The sequence below is a fragment of the Microtus ochrogaster genome, linkage group LG7_11, assembly GCF_000317375.1.
Source record: "Microtus ochrogaster isolate Prairie Vole_2 linkage group LG7_11, MicOch1.0, whole genome shotgun sequence".
Classification (NCBI taxonomy): Eukaryota; Metazoa; Chordata; class Mammalia; order Rodentia; family Cricetidae; genus Microtus; species Microtus ochrogaster.
In genome coordinates, this window is record NC_022032.1 from 18,774,640 (window position 1) to 18,788,738 (window position 14,099).

Below are 14,099 nucleotides of genomic sequence, written 5' to 3' on the forward strand. Positions count from 1 at the left end.
TGCTTGAAATGGGTCCACTTCCCTTTCCCCAAGACTATTTTCTGGTTATCACTGGGCATATCAAAAGAGCTTATGTGGATGGTGTTTCACTTCTTTTAATAGAATATATATGAACCGTCGAGTATGTACGTGAAAACCTGCATCAGGGTGTGGTCTGTGTCGAGTGCAGGTTTTGCAAAAGCCACGGGCAGGGTTTACTCATTGATATGAGGAGTGTTCAGCTTTGACCTCTGTATACTTTAGTCTTTAGCAAGATAACAAGCGGTCTTCTGATTCATGCTTTTAGCCTACTAGTCTGCTTTGCTTCTTTACTTGCTGTTACTATGTCAATTCTTTAAAGAAGTCCTTTAAAGGAAGGGAATACTGTTTTGGTTCAGAGTGTCACGTCATAGTGGCTTGGGTCTCACCATTTTGGCCTGAGACGAGGCAGCATCTGTAGGAACATTTGGAAGAATGGCACTGCCTCTTGGTAGCAAGAAACAGATAATCAAAGGGATCCTAGCAAGACAGAACTCCTGAGGACATGCTACCAGAAACCCACTACATATATATATACCGATAGATAGTTAATAGATATAACATATTAATTATATATTGCATACATATACTCATATAATTTCTATTTATACTACAGTAATATTTCTGATCACAATTGACCTCAATTGAAACCATAAAATGAAAAGCTGGTTGACAGGACTATAGTATAATCAAGTTCAGATAAGGTCATTTGCATGGACCCTAATCAAATAGGATGATTTACTGTGAAGAAAAAATGGTTTGAGGTCAGTCACTTGGAAAAGAACACCCCAGCCCTGTGGTGACAGAGGTGTAGAACACTACCATAGCTGAAAATTACTGTCCAGGATGGAAGAGGAAGAGAAAAATCCTGACTTGTAGCTTTCCAAGGGATCACAGCTCTGCAGATACCCAGCGTAGCATTGTAGCCTGCAGACGTGTGCTATTATAAACCATCCAGTAATGGTAATTTCTTATGATAACCCTAGGAAATGATTAGGGTTTTAATTAATTGAAGAGGAACCCCTCACAATCGCACTATTTTACTTGTAATTCTAGAAGAGCATTCAGTGGGTATATAGGCTCTAAACAACTGGCTATAAATTCAAGTGATGATAACAATGGTCTTTAATCCAGAGCTAAAGCAATTGGAAGGGAGGTGGCATTGTAGGAAGTACCATTGTCAGTTAACTGGTGGGTATGGCTTTCAGAAAAGCTAACTTCATGAAAAAGGGACAATGGATGAATGACTGATCCTCTTGTTTGCAGGTACCGCTTTTGAAAACGACCTGTAATTGCAAGCATAGCAAACCCTTCTAAGCAAGCCGCTGAGTCTTTTACACCCATTGTTCATCCATCAACAGCTTTTCAGACAGATGTGAGATGCTACCAGGCTAATCCTTAATTACCAGCAGCATGCAGTTTTCATGATGTGAGCCTTAGGTGGTGGACCATGGTGCTCTGCCTGAAGCCATTATTTCAAGAATAATGCAATGAAAGCAAATATCATTTGGGTTCTGGGACTGTTCTCACTTTAGACAGGCTGTTAGGAAGGGCAATGTGTTTAATTCTATTTTTCTTCTGATGCTGAGCTAACGTCACTGAAAAAGTACTAGGAAATTATAATGGTACTTCTAGGAAAAAGTTTTATGTTCCGGAAATTTGACATTTGATCAAAACAAACAAGAGAAATTAATTTGTTTATGAAGTGCCTATCTCAAATAGGAACATCTTCTGGAAGTCAGTTCTGTTTGGGGTAGAGAGCGTTAAACGGCTTAGCTTAGCTGGAGACTTTTATTTGGCTAACTTTTCTTTTGTGATGCCAAGTGAGAGAATACCCAGAGACAAAGAACTGTAAGGAAACACAGCTACATTCACTTCTTTTTTTTAAAGTTTTATTTATTTATTATGTATACAACATTCTGCCTCGATGTATGCCCGCACGCCAGAGGAGGAGATCTCAGTACAGATGGTTGTGAGCCACCATGTGGTTGCTGGGAATTGAACCCAGGACCTCTGGAAGAGCAGCCAATGCTCTTAACCTCTGAGCCATCTCTCTAGCCCTATATTCACTTCTAAGTTGATTCATTTTCATACAAATTGACTGCTTTCAATAAATGTGTCTATTTTCCATGATAAACACATCAAATGCAAACTTTAGCAAAGCCCTGGGATAATTTTCTTAATATTTGATTAAAGGCTGTGTGTTCTACTAAGGGTAAACTTATTAAATTAACAAGAAACAAACACATTTGGGGGGTCATCAACAAGCTGTATTAAGACAGAAGTTACTTGTGAATCACAATATACACTGGATGCCCCAGTATATATACATATATATATAGTAGTAGAAGGGACAAAGGACCAGACCAGCAAGCCATCCAGGTGCATTGGGTCCCATGTCATAGAGAAAGTCCTTATCTACACAGCTCTGAGCACCATGTACTTAAGTCACCCACACGACAGGAAACCTCTCCTTTGTTGGTTCTGGGATGGTTGAAGTAAGTTATCCATGTCACCAGAGACTTAAAATCTTTCTCTCCTTATTGTTCCCACGCTGTCAGGGTGTTACAACACCAGCCACCTTTCCCTCAATAGTTACATTTAAAGCACGAAGAAGATTTAGTTTACTCGGTCTTTTGAGGAGTAAAATACTTTCCAGAAGTTTCTTAAGCTAACTTTCATTCAGGCCTCATTGTCAAGAACTAGATCACAGCCCTTCCTGAGCTAATGACGGGCGTAGAGAATTAGCATGACCAGCTGCATCCCCAAGCATCAGAGGAGGGTTCCCCTGATGCTCCGATTGCTACTTCAACAGTCTAAGCATCACAGAGCTAGGGAGGCAGAGGCATTCACTGTTTGGGAAATAAGCAGGAGCTGCTGCAGGTGAAAGCACCTTCAAGATGCATTCAGTCTGATGCACTGAGAAAACTCTTGCCAAAACAAGCACTGAGCCAAGTGAGGTGGTCCTTCTCTCGAGAAACTGTTACTCAAGCAGTGGGTAGCTGACGGTCTGCTATTATCAGATGAGAAGGGAAACCACTAATTCACAGCTCTCATTACTCTCTGTCCACATCACTCATACCAGGAGCATTTCTGCATCCTTTCAAATGCTCTCATCAAATCTTCTCTAACTCAACTATCACACTTCTAGACGACACTGGCCATGGCACACATAGTATTTCTGTGGGGTCAAAAATAGCTGCTATGTTCATAGGCTTCTTTGCTTCCTCCCAGGATCTTCTCAAATGTTAGTTAACTGAGATGGGATCGTTTTGCAGGGAAAAGATTATTTCACTCATAGTTTTGAAGACTGGGAGTCAAAATGACATGGTGGAGGTGCTTGTGTCGTGAAGATGGTGGTTGGAAGAATTTCTATGGAGGAAGGCTCCCTTTTGAGCCAGGAATCAGACAGCACAAGGAGCTTGTCTGGTTTCATAAATACCCTCTATATAGAACCACAAAAGAGTCAGATAAGAACTACTTTAGTCCCTTTTGAAAGCCTGACCTAAGGACCTTCTACCAGGACCCTGCCTCTTAAATGTGTCACTGTATCTCTTAATACTGTTCTCTTGTGGAGCAAGTTTCTGAATACTTAGAATCTTCAGAAACACAGCCAAGTCATAGACGCATGACTCCAGTGGGACATAAGTGAATCTAGAAAAACAGAAAACAGAAAAAAAATTATTAAATAAATAAAATGAGGTAAGAATAAAAGGATTGTGAAAGATGGCATAAAACTGCTGATTCCATCCTTAAAGTTTGACGTGAGTGCTGTGACACCTTCTGGGATGTATTCAAAGGTACAGTGTTAAGATCCACTATGCCATGACCAACAGGAAACCTGGCACCCTGGACATAGCCTTGGAGTACCCCACAAACATCATCTCTCTCTTTTATATACTCTCTCAGTGTGCTGAGATGCCACCAGTATCCCTAACAAGTGAATATGTGGAGATGGGACCATCCGGCTGGTTCTACTCCCCTCTAGACTGAGATAGGATAGAGAACAACCCTCAAGACCACATGGTGTCACAGAAGCCACCTGAGATGGGTGACATCAGAAGAGACTGTAGAATCATTGAGCTGCCAGATTGAACTGTTATCAGCAAAGTCTGCAGGGACTCTGTTTCCTACAACTGCTTAGGAAACAGTTTCTCCAAGGAAGGGCCATCTCACTTGGCTTAATGTTTTTCCACCTGAGATCACTTTCCGCCAAAACAGGCTGAGCAGAACAGCTCTTTAAGCCTGTGACACAGAATGGTTATTTTCAGGGGTGGGAGATAAAGGGGGAAGGCATGGTCCCAGTGCCTCCAAAGTGACACACCCAAGTAAAGTGTAGCCAGGGTTGGGTGGTTCCTTGCACTAACAACTGTGTGTGTCTCAATCTCGCCCAATGTTAAAGTCTAGCTAATGTATCTTCCAAAGAACAGGTGTGATTCAAAAGGATTCTAGGAGAAGATGGTACCTGGACATCTTAACTCACTCTTAGAACTGCACATTTAATCAAAAAAAAAAAGGAGAAACTGAATAAGCTACAATTAAAAATAAAAACAAGGTAGAGAGATGGTTTCCATGAAGTTGTGAAAAAGCCCTACTAAATGATATACTCAGTCATCTGGATTTTGTTCTGTGTAAACAGGGTCAACTCCAACCATTTGTCAAATGGCTCAGTTATCCTACCTTTCCTAAAAGTCAGTTCTGATCTCCTCCTCCTCCTCCTCCTCCTCCTCCTCCTCCTGCTGCTGCTGCTGCTGCTGCTGCTGCTGCTGCTGCTGCTGCTGCTGCTGCTGCTGCTGCTGCTGCTGCTTCTATTAGTCTTATAGCCTGAAGCTGAAGGAACTTGCCCTCAGGTGTTCTCCTGTCACTCACAAGGGTTTCCTGTAGGGTGACACAGATTCTAGCTGCGGAAGTGCACAACGCTCCCTCTGCAGAAAGTTATGCTTTCCTTATTACCACCAGACTAGAGTTAGCTGGGTGAACCTGAGAAGACTCCCTTTAGTGTTGTTGTGGTTTGAAAGAAAATGGCCTTCAGAGGGAGTGGGACGTTTGGGAGGCGTGGCTTTGTTGGATTATGAGTGGCCTTGTTGGAGGGGTGGGCTTTGAGTTCAAGCTTCACTCAGTAGGATACAGTTACTCCGGCTGCTGCCTGCAGATCAACATGACAACATGGCTCCCCTTTCTGGGAAACTGCACTTACTTTAGAGGCTATCTTCCTGCCACCCTATCCACAGGGATCTCGTGGATGCTGCCTACTACAGGCCAATTAGAGTCTTTCCCCGAGGTTTGAAAACCTGGACTAGGAAAACGTTCATCCTTGCTGAGATCTTGAGTACTGTGGTTGGAAAACAGTTTCTCTTCTGAACCTCTTTGTGCTGAAAGTTTGGGTTTCTGGTGTAGTAGTTTTTAAGTGGGACCCCCAAGAAAGTGGGTTCAAGTAGGAGAAAATTAGGGCATGAGAGCTCTACCACTGTGAATGGACTGAAGTTGCCTCGTGGAATTACATCAGATAACCACAAGGTCATCCTACTTCCAGCAGAACCTTCTAGTTTCTTTTTCTTTCTTTACCCTGCTGTGATAGAAGATCCCTAATCATAATCCCTAATCAACGCTGATGTCATGATGTTTGTACTTTCCAACCACCAAAATCAGAAGTCACAATTTTTTTCCTTTAAACATATCCAGCCTTTAGTGCATAGTACCAGAGAGTATTATGGGCTGTTGGGGGAGAAAAGTCACCAACAGACTACTCAGCAATGTTGTCAGCTACAACAATGACTGTGTGCTAAGATTTGCCTATGAGCAAAATGGTGGCATTGATATTATAGGGGTAACCAAATTGTACTGGTTAGTTTTTCTCAGCTTGACACAATCCAGAGCTACTCTGGAAGAAAGAACTCAGCAAAGGCAATCCGTTGGCATGTGGGAATGTCTGTGGGGATATTTTCCTGACTAATGATTGACGTGGAAGGTCCAGTCTACGGTGGGTATTGCCATCCGTTGGCAGGTAATCCTAGTATAGATAAGAAAGCAAGCTGAGTGAGCCATGGCAGAGCAACTCAGTAGACTTCCTCCATTGTCACTGCTTCAGTGACTGTTTCATTCCTGCATCTGGATCCTGCCTCTGGATTCCTGACTTGTTTTTCTTCAGTGATAGACAGTGATCATAAAGTGTGATTTTAAATAAAACCTTTTCCTACCCAAGTTGCTTTTGGTCATGGTGTTTACCACAGCAGCAAAATTAAACTAGAACACAACCACTATCTGACTGGATTTAAGATCCATTCCACAGGGAGAAACATGTGCTTGGAGCTGAGACTTTGGCAAAGAACCCATAGCAGGGAGATCAGAGGTCCCAGGGTACAAATGCTACTATTAGTTTGATAAATAGACCTAGTATCAAAGTGCTTTCTAAATTTATTTCTTTCTGCACTAGCCCATAGGCTAGTGCAGCTCTCAGATATGGCAGAGAACTCTGTGCAGTAGATAAAGATTAACACAGAAATGCATACTGATCAAAGTGCAGAGATTAAGTGTCAGTGGAGTCATCAGTCATGAGACATTTATAACACATACTCTCTCCCTCCAAAGCTTAGGGACCATATCAGAAGAGGGGGAGAAAAGATGATCAAATGTCAGGGAGGGCTGAAACAAAACAGTATCTTCTCGACACAACAGGACCACTGCATTAGTGACAGTGCAGTGTGCTGTGGTTGACTGCACAAGGCCCATACAAGATCAAACCAGTCCACATTCCAGCACAGAGGAGAGAGAGGGGCTTATCAGGCCCTCCACCCGAGGAGCTAGAGACAGCTACATTTGATGTCTTCTGGGAAAGGGAGAGCCAGTTTTTTTTCTTTTAAGTGTGTGTCCCCTGGTAGGTCAACCATGCTCCAACAGATGACTAGATACCTATTAGAATATAGCCTGTACATTTGGACTCAGTAGGTTATAAAAACAGAGAAAGTTGGGAAGGAGTTAGAAGTATATCTGGGAGGAATGGAAGCATGAATAGGATCAAAATACATTCTATAAAGGTATGTGTATTAGAGAGCTCTAGCGTCACAGAATACACAGAATTAATAATATATGTAGGAATTTATTGAAATGACCTACAGGCCACAGTCCAACTAATCCAACAATGGCAAGCTGTAAATGGAAAGTCCAAGAATCTAGTAGCTGCTAGTCCCATGAAGGTGGGTGTCCCAGCTAATCTTCTGAATGTACTGGCAAGGTAAGGGCAATGGGGAAAAGAATGATTCCTTCCTTTGGGCATTGTCCCTATATAAGTTTCCAGCAGAAGTTATGGCCCAGATTAAAGGTGTGCCTTCCTGCCTCAAGGTCTGGATTAAAGGCGTTGTCATCTTGCCTCAAGATCTGAATCACAAGTGTGCCCTCCTTATCTAGATTATAGTTCATTCCAGATATAGTCAAGTTGACAACCAATAATAGTTATCACAGTATGAAATTCTCAAAAACTTAATAAAATATTATGCTAAAAATTACCCAGCCTCAGACATTTTGTTATATCAATACTGCTTATCCATGATCCCAGAGGTACACATCCATGACAGCAACACAGATTGAAAAGTAAATGCTAGATGGGGTAGTTTTTGAGTCTCTACTTCTGTGTTTGTTGTTTCTCTTTATTACGTAACCCTGGCTCATTTGGAACTTGCTATACTGTAGACCAGGTTGGCCTCAGAATCAGTGATCTCCTTGCTTCTGCCTCCCAAGTACTGGGATTAAAGATGCATCCCACCTCTTCTGAATTCTAGTCGTCTTTGAACATGAAACATCTGTCCTTTCCTAGCTCAGATGTACCACACACATTTACTTTGTTCTAAACAACTCTTGAGTTTCTGACACTTGCAACCAAGTATTCACTACAAGAAGCCCCTGAATAATCAGAAGCTATCTTGACACTCAACGAAAGGCTATTATTCTGCTATTGGACATACACAGATACACCAACTTCAGGCAAGCTCACTCTATCTTGTAACATTAAATACAGCCTGATCATGTCATAGATTCTTAGTCCAGACAATAAGGTCACTGCATCACTCTCAAGTAGGCTCTCCTCTCTTGGTTATCTGACTGCTGTTTCTTAGGCAATTACTTTACCCTTGCTCCATTCTCCTCTTCTTAAAGCTACTCATGACAAGACCTATTCCAATACTAGATTCTTTCCAGCACCTTCTTTCCAAATATGACCATTAATCTTCATTGCCAATTTAGCTAGACTTGCAATCACCTACAAGACACACTTCTGGGCATATCTGTTTGAGTATTTCCAGAGAGATGTAAATCAATAAGGAAGCCCCACCCTGAATGCAGCTGACACTATCCCATGAACTGCAGTCCTCACTAAATAAAATGGTAAAAAAGAAAAGGTGAACTAAGGGCCAGTGTTCATTCTCTCTGCTTCCTGACTGGGTACAATGAAACCAGCTGCCTCATATACCTGCCTCTGTGCCTTCTCCGTTATGATGGACTGTACCCCACCCCCAACCATAGTAAACCCTATCATCTCCAAGCCTTCTCCGTTAGGATGGACTGTACCCCACCCCCAACCACAGTAAACCCTATCATCTCTGTGCCTTCTCCATTATGATGGACTGTACCCCACCCCAAAACATAATAGACCCTATCATCTTTAAGTTGATTTTGCCATATATTTTGTTACAGCAACGGGAAGAGTAAATAATACAGGGAGGTTCCCACTACTGTGCTTACTTTATTACTGCGGTGAGTGGAGTCATAATTTATTCAGCTATATGGAGATCCTCAGTACCTATGATTAGAGTAACTTAACACGGACAAAATATTCTTGCTCTAAAAACTGATTCAGTGATGAAGTCATTTGTTTCCCAGAATTCCTGAAGAAGACAGTTGAAGAGAGAGACAGAGACAGAGAAAGAGAGACAAAGAGAAAGAGAGAGAGAAAAAGAGAGAGAGAGGTAGAGAGGTTTGAAGTCGATTCCTAGTCCTAGGCCCTAGACCCAGACAATTACTTATCTGCTTCCCATTTCCAGAGATTGTAGGACACTTTTATTTATATCTTCTAATGGTCAGCATTATTTACATTACATAAGCAAAACCTGAGGTATTTGCTTAAATGATGAGACATTGTTAAATAAACGGCATTTAAATGGTCTCATCTTCACTCACAAATTTATCCTATTATGTTTTTAGCTCAATTCAAAAGTATATCATTTTTATGCAAAACCTAAATACGTGGAATTAATTTAAACTCCACATAGATCCAGGTGAGTTTTGTTTTGCAAACAAGAAGCTGGAGTGAGGATTGCATGGTGGGAACCTGAGAGAATTAAACAAGACAAGTCTTGTGTGGAAATGGAATAAGAGGTCAGACAAACATCCGTTTCTTCAATCCCTTTGTCTTAAACCCAAGGGATGAAGACTTCTCCTGAGGACAATTATAAAGGATAGCACACAGACATTTAGGATGTTGCTTCCTGTGCAGGTCAAATGCAAGTCAGAATTTCCACACCTATTTTAAGTTTTATTTGTATTTGTTTAAACAAGTTGCTCTCTATGTCTTAATCTATTAAATATTACGCAATAGTAAAAAAATTATATTTGAATTCAGTTTAAATTTGGCCATTTCATCAGCCATCTTAAAGCAGACAGAAAAATGAAAGCAAAAATGTTTTCTGCCTCCTATAAATCAATGATAATTTATAAAAACAATTTAAAAATATGTAAGTGAAGAGTAAAACATTCTGATAAACAGCACATACAATATTACCAAGATGAGAGGTAGTTGTATTTATTGTGTTTAAGAAGTATTATGTTTGCTTTATGATGCCCAAATAGAGGAGGCTGTTGCACTAAAAAACAAATCTCACCTAAAATGCTGAAGAAATAAGTATTAAAAAGTAATGGTGGAGGATATTGTGAAAATTAAAATCTTTCTCCATAGAGTCACGCTATGGATGTCTGTAGGCTCAGACTGTGTAGACTCCTTCAGAACTAAGAGTTGATAAGGGGTAAGGATGTGGTTTCCTCAGAGAAAGAGAGAGAGATGGATGAGAGGGAGACTCCTACCCAGTGTTCCCTGGCTCTCAAACAGACTGGGAAAGACTCCAGAGACACAAAAGAAGGGTTTGGGAGCCTTATCATAGAACAGAAGTGCGTGCTTAAGGCACAAGTGCAGGCCGGGCAATGGTGGCGCACGCCTTTAATCCCAGCACTCGGGAGGCAGAGGCAGGCGGATCTCTGTGAGTTCGAGACCAGCCTGGTCTACAGAGCTAGTTCCAGGACAGGCTCCAAAGCCACAAAGAAACCCTGTCTCGAAAAACAAAAACAAAACAAAACAAAAAAGGCACAAGTGCATTCTCAGAGTGCACACGTCTGCTGGGTGTGTAGACAGTGCACCATATGGTCAAGGTAAAGGAGGAGATTACTCATGAACTAAGGTGGACGGAAGACAGGAATTCCTGGGATAGGATTTATGCCCCCTTTCTGTCCTCATGTGGGATTTTCAGATGAGTCATGGCACCCAATGAACGATGAGAACAGACAATTTTTCAGGACTGGCTAACGACTGGAGACCAGATTATAAAGAAGCAAAGGACAGTTAGCAGTCATCTCCACTGGCCATGTTAACTCTCTGTGGTTTCCAGTGGCCATGTGGCATTCTGCTGTGACCCAATCAATCTATTGCATCAGCCTGTGGTTGCCATGCAGTTGCTGTTTTCTGTCTGCCATGTAGTCTGCCTTGATGCTGTTCATCCTGAGAGTGCTGAAGTATTTACATCCAAGTACCGGCAAATGTCAGCAAGTTGTTCCTTAAATTCAGCAAATGACAATGTTCCAGATAAGTCAATTTTTAAAAACTCAGCAGTTTTTAGCTACATACTATGACTTTATTCATATGACATTATATAAAACATCAACCTACAAAATTAGTTAATAGGCTGTAGTTGATAAGAGTACCAAGAGAAGCCACTTTTGAATAAATAATTTTAAAAGTTTTATCTTATTTTTATTTATATGTCTGTGTCTGTATATGAGTATGTACATTTGCATGTGGATGTCCTCAGAGACCGGAGGAAGGCATCAGCTATCTTGCAAATGAAGTTATAGATAGTTGTAAGCCATCTGACCTATGTGCTGAGAACCAGATTCGGGTCCTCTGCAAGAGCAGCAAGCACCCTTACCCATTACATTACTGCTTTGGCCTCTTGTAATGATAATTTATAGGCCATGTTTTAGGGTAAGAGAACTATCCCATAAGATTACAAACTGATAGTTTAACAAGTCGTGCATTTGTCAAAAGCCATAACACCTCATCACACAAAGAATAAACTTTTGTGTAAGCAAACAAAACCAAAACAATTCCAGAGATCCAGAAATTGCAGGGTAGAGTGCAGACTGTAACAATAGAATCTAACTATATTACAAAAAAACCTTATTGACCTCATTGAAGGGAGTGTGGGAGGGGCAAGGGGGTTCTACCTGAAGCAACTTTGGAAAACAGAATGTAAAACTAATACAAAATGTATTGCATATCAAAATGTGCTTTTCACAGCACATCGGTTAGCAATTCTGATACTGTATATATAGAACTGAATGATTAAGGACAGAGACAGTGATCTGTGTTGGAGTGGACAGCCACAGAAAAGCATGGCGAAGATTAAGATGATCAGTGTGATAATGAATTAGAGTTGGAGACACCAAAATACACAACTGTTTATTTTAACATTCTCATTAGTTAATTTAATATACATATTAGATTTGTATAGCTTAATTTAAGATGAGTTAACCAGAAATATGCTTAAACAATTGGCCACACAGTATTGCAAATAATACGATTTCTGTGTGGTTATTTTGGGGCTAAGCAGCCAGGAACAAACAAATTGCTAACCGATGTGCTGTGAAAAGCAACTTTTATAGCTACAGTAAATGTTGATATGCAATACATTTTGTATTAGTTTTACATTCTGTTTTCCAAAGTTGCTTCAGGTAGAACCCCCTTGCCCCCCCACACTCCCTTCAATGAGGTCAATAAGGTTTTTTTTGTAATATAGTTAGATTCTATTGTTACAGTCTGCACTCTACCCTGCAATTTCTGGATCTCTGGAATTGTTTTGGTTTTGTTTGCTTACACAAAAGTTTATTCTTTGTGTGATGAGGTGTTATGGCTTTTGACAAATGCACGACTTGTTAAACTATCACTTTAATTTACACCCTGTCTTATGCTTTGGTATCAGAGCAAGATATATTTCAAAAAGCATTTAATGTGAATTTCCAAGATGTTTATTATTTTTATCATAAAAAAGAAATTAAAGTATGGTGATATTTTGTTTGTGATCTAACAAATCAAGGTTGCCTGAAGATCAGAGTGCAGAGCTAGCCACTAGTTAGCCATAGAGGCCAGGCGGTGGTGGTACACACCTTTAATCCCAGAACTCTGAAGTCAGAGGCAGGCAGATCTCTGTGAGTTCAAGGCCACCCAGAGCTACACAAGATTGAATTAAAAGAGAAACAGAGCCAGACAATGGTAGCTCACAATGCCAGTACTTGGGAGTCACACGCCTTTAATCCCAGCACTAGGGAGATGGAGCCAGGAAGGAATTTGGCTGGGCAGAGAGAGAAATACAAGGCGGGAGGAGACAAGAGCTCTTAGCATTCAGTCTAAGGACTTGTATAGAAGGATACCCCATTTGGTATGAGGATTTTGTAGAGGTAAGACCTAGTGGCCAGCTTCTCTGCTTCTTTGATCTTTCAACTTTCAACCCTTAACATCTGACTCTGTGTTTTTATTAAGACCAATTAGAATTCATGCTACAGTAAAGGCTCTATTTTTTACTAAAAATAAAACATAATCTAACAGTCTTTTCTTAGGGACTAAGTTATCTATTGTATATCATTTCATGGTATAACATATCCATATGGAATATTCCATATATGTTATATATTTCAATATATTATATCAAAATCATTATCTCTAATTATTTGAGATTTTATATATCACAATTTTGTAGGTAAGGAGTTCAAGAACCCCACCGAGACCAACTGATTCGATCAAAGTCACCTCAAACGTCTGTGACCCAGGGAGGGAAATGCTGTTTTCCATAAAAGCAGTCTATTGACCAGTGTTCAAGAACAAGCCTTTCTATAATATAGTTAATAAAAGTATTTAAATTCTCTTGCAAAAGACACAGAAATATTAGGAAAATACAAGTATTTGTTCTAGCATCTATTTTATCAAGTAATAACAGTCACCTGTTGTGGGGTATCCACCAGAAAAGATTGTCTGGACATGGGTTTAAGCCAATAGAAAGTCTTTATTAGCAAGCCAGTGACCACGCTGGGTGTTTGGGATACCAGTGTGGATAGCTCCAAGCCATTCTCAGAGTGAGCTTTTAAGCATAAAAAACATATTCTGTGTTGACATACTTCAGTTAGGAGTAGTTAGCCAGAAGCAGAACTACAGAAGCCAAAAAGCAAGGTTACTGCATTTAGAGAGTTTCCCAGAACTGTGATGAATTAGGTCTTTGTTTTCATCTTGGCTGATGGTGCTGTCTTCATGCTGAATTTTATGGCCTAAATGGTACTTCCATCATGGGGACAGTCGTGTTAACATCTGGGTTCCTGTTACACCATGGAGATTATGAAAATATTCTGCTATTGGGTATGCAGATTTAAAAGCTACCTAACATCTATCAAAACAAACATCAAATAAAATACAAAGCTTTTTAACTGAAAAAAAAAAAACCCAACTGTTTCTAAATATTTTCACTCTTGTTAGCATTGAAGTAGCCTTGTACCATAAAAGCAATTATCTTGCATTCTATAAATATCTCAAAATGTGAGTATTATAAAATCTCGTTTACTGGGTTTGGTGTTGCATGCCTTTAAAAACATCACTCAAGCAGGGCAGTGGTGGTGCACACCTTTAATCCCAGCACTCCGGCAGCAGAGGTAGGCGGATCTCTGTGGGTTTGAGGCCAACCTGGTCTTCAAGAGCTAGTTTCAGGACAGCTAGGGCTGTTAAACAGAGAAAGAAGTCTTGTATCAGAAAAAAAGAAGAAGAAAAGAAAAAAGCATCAAAT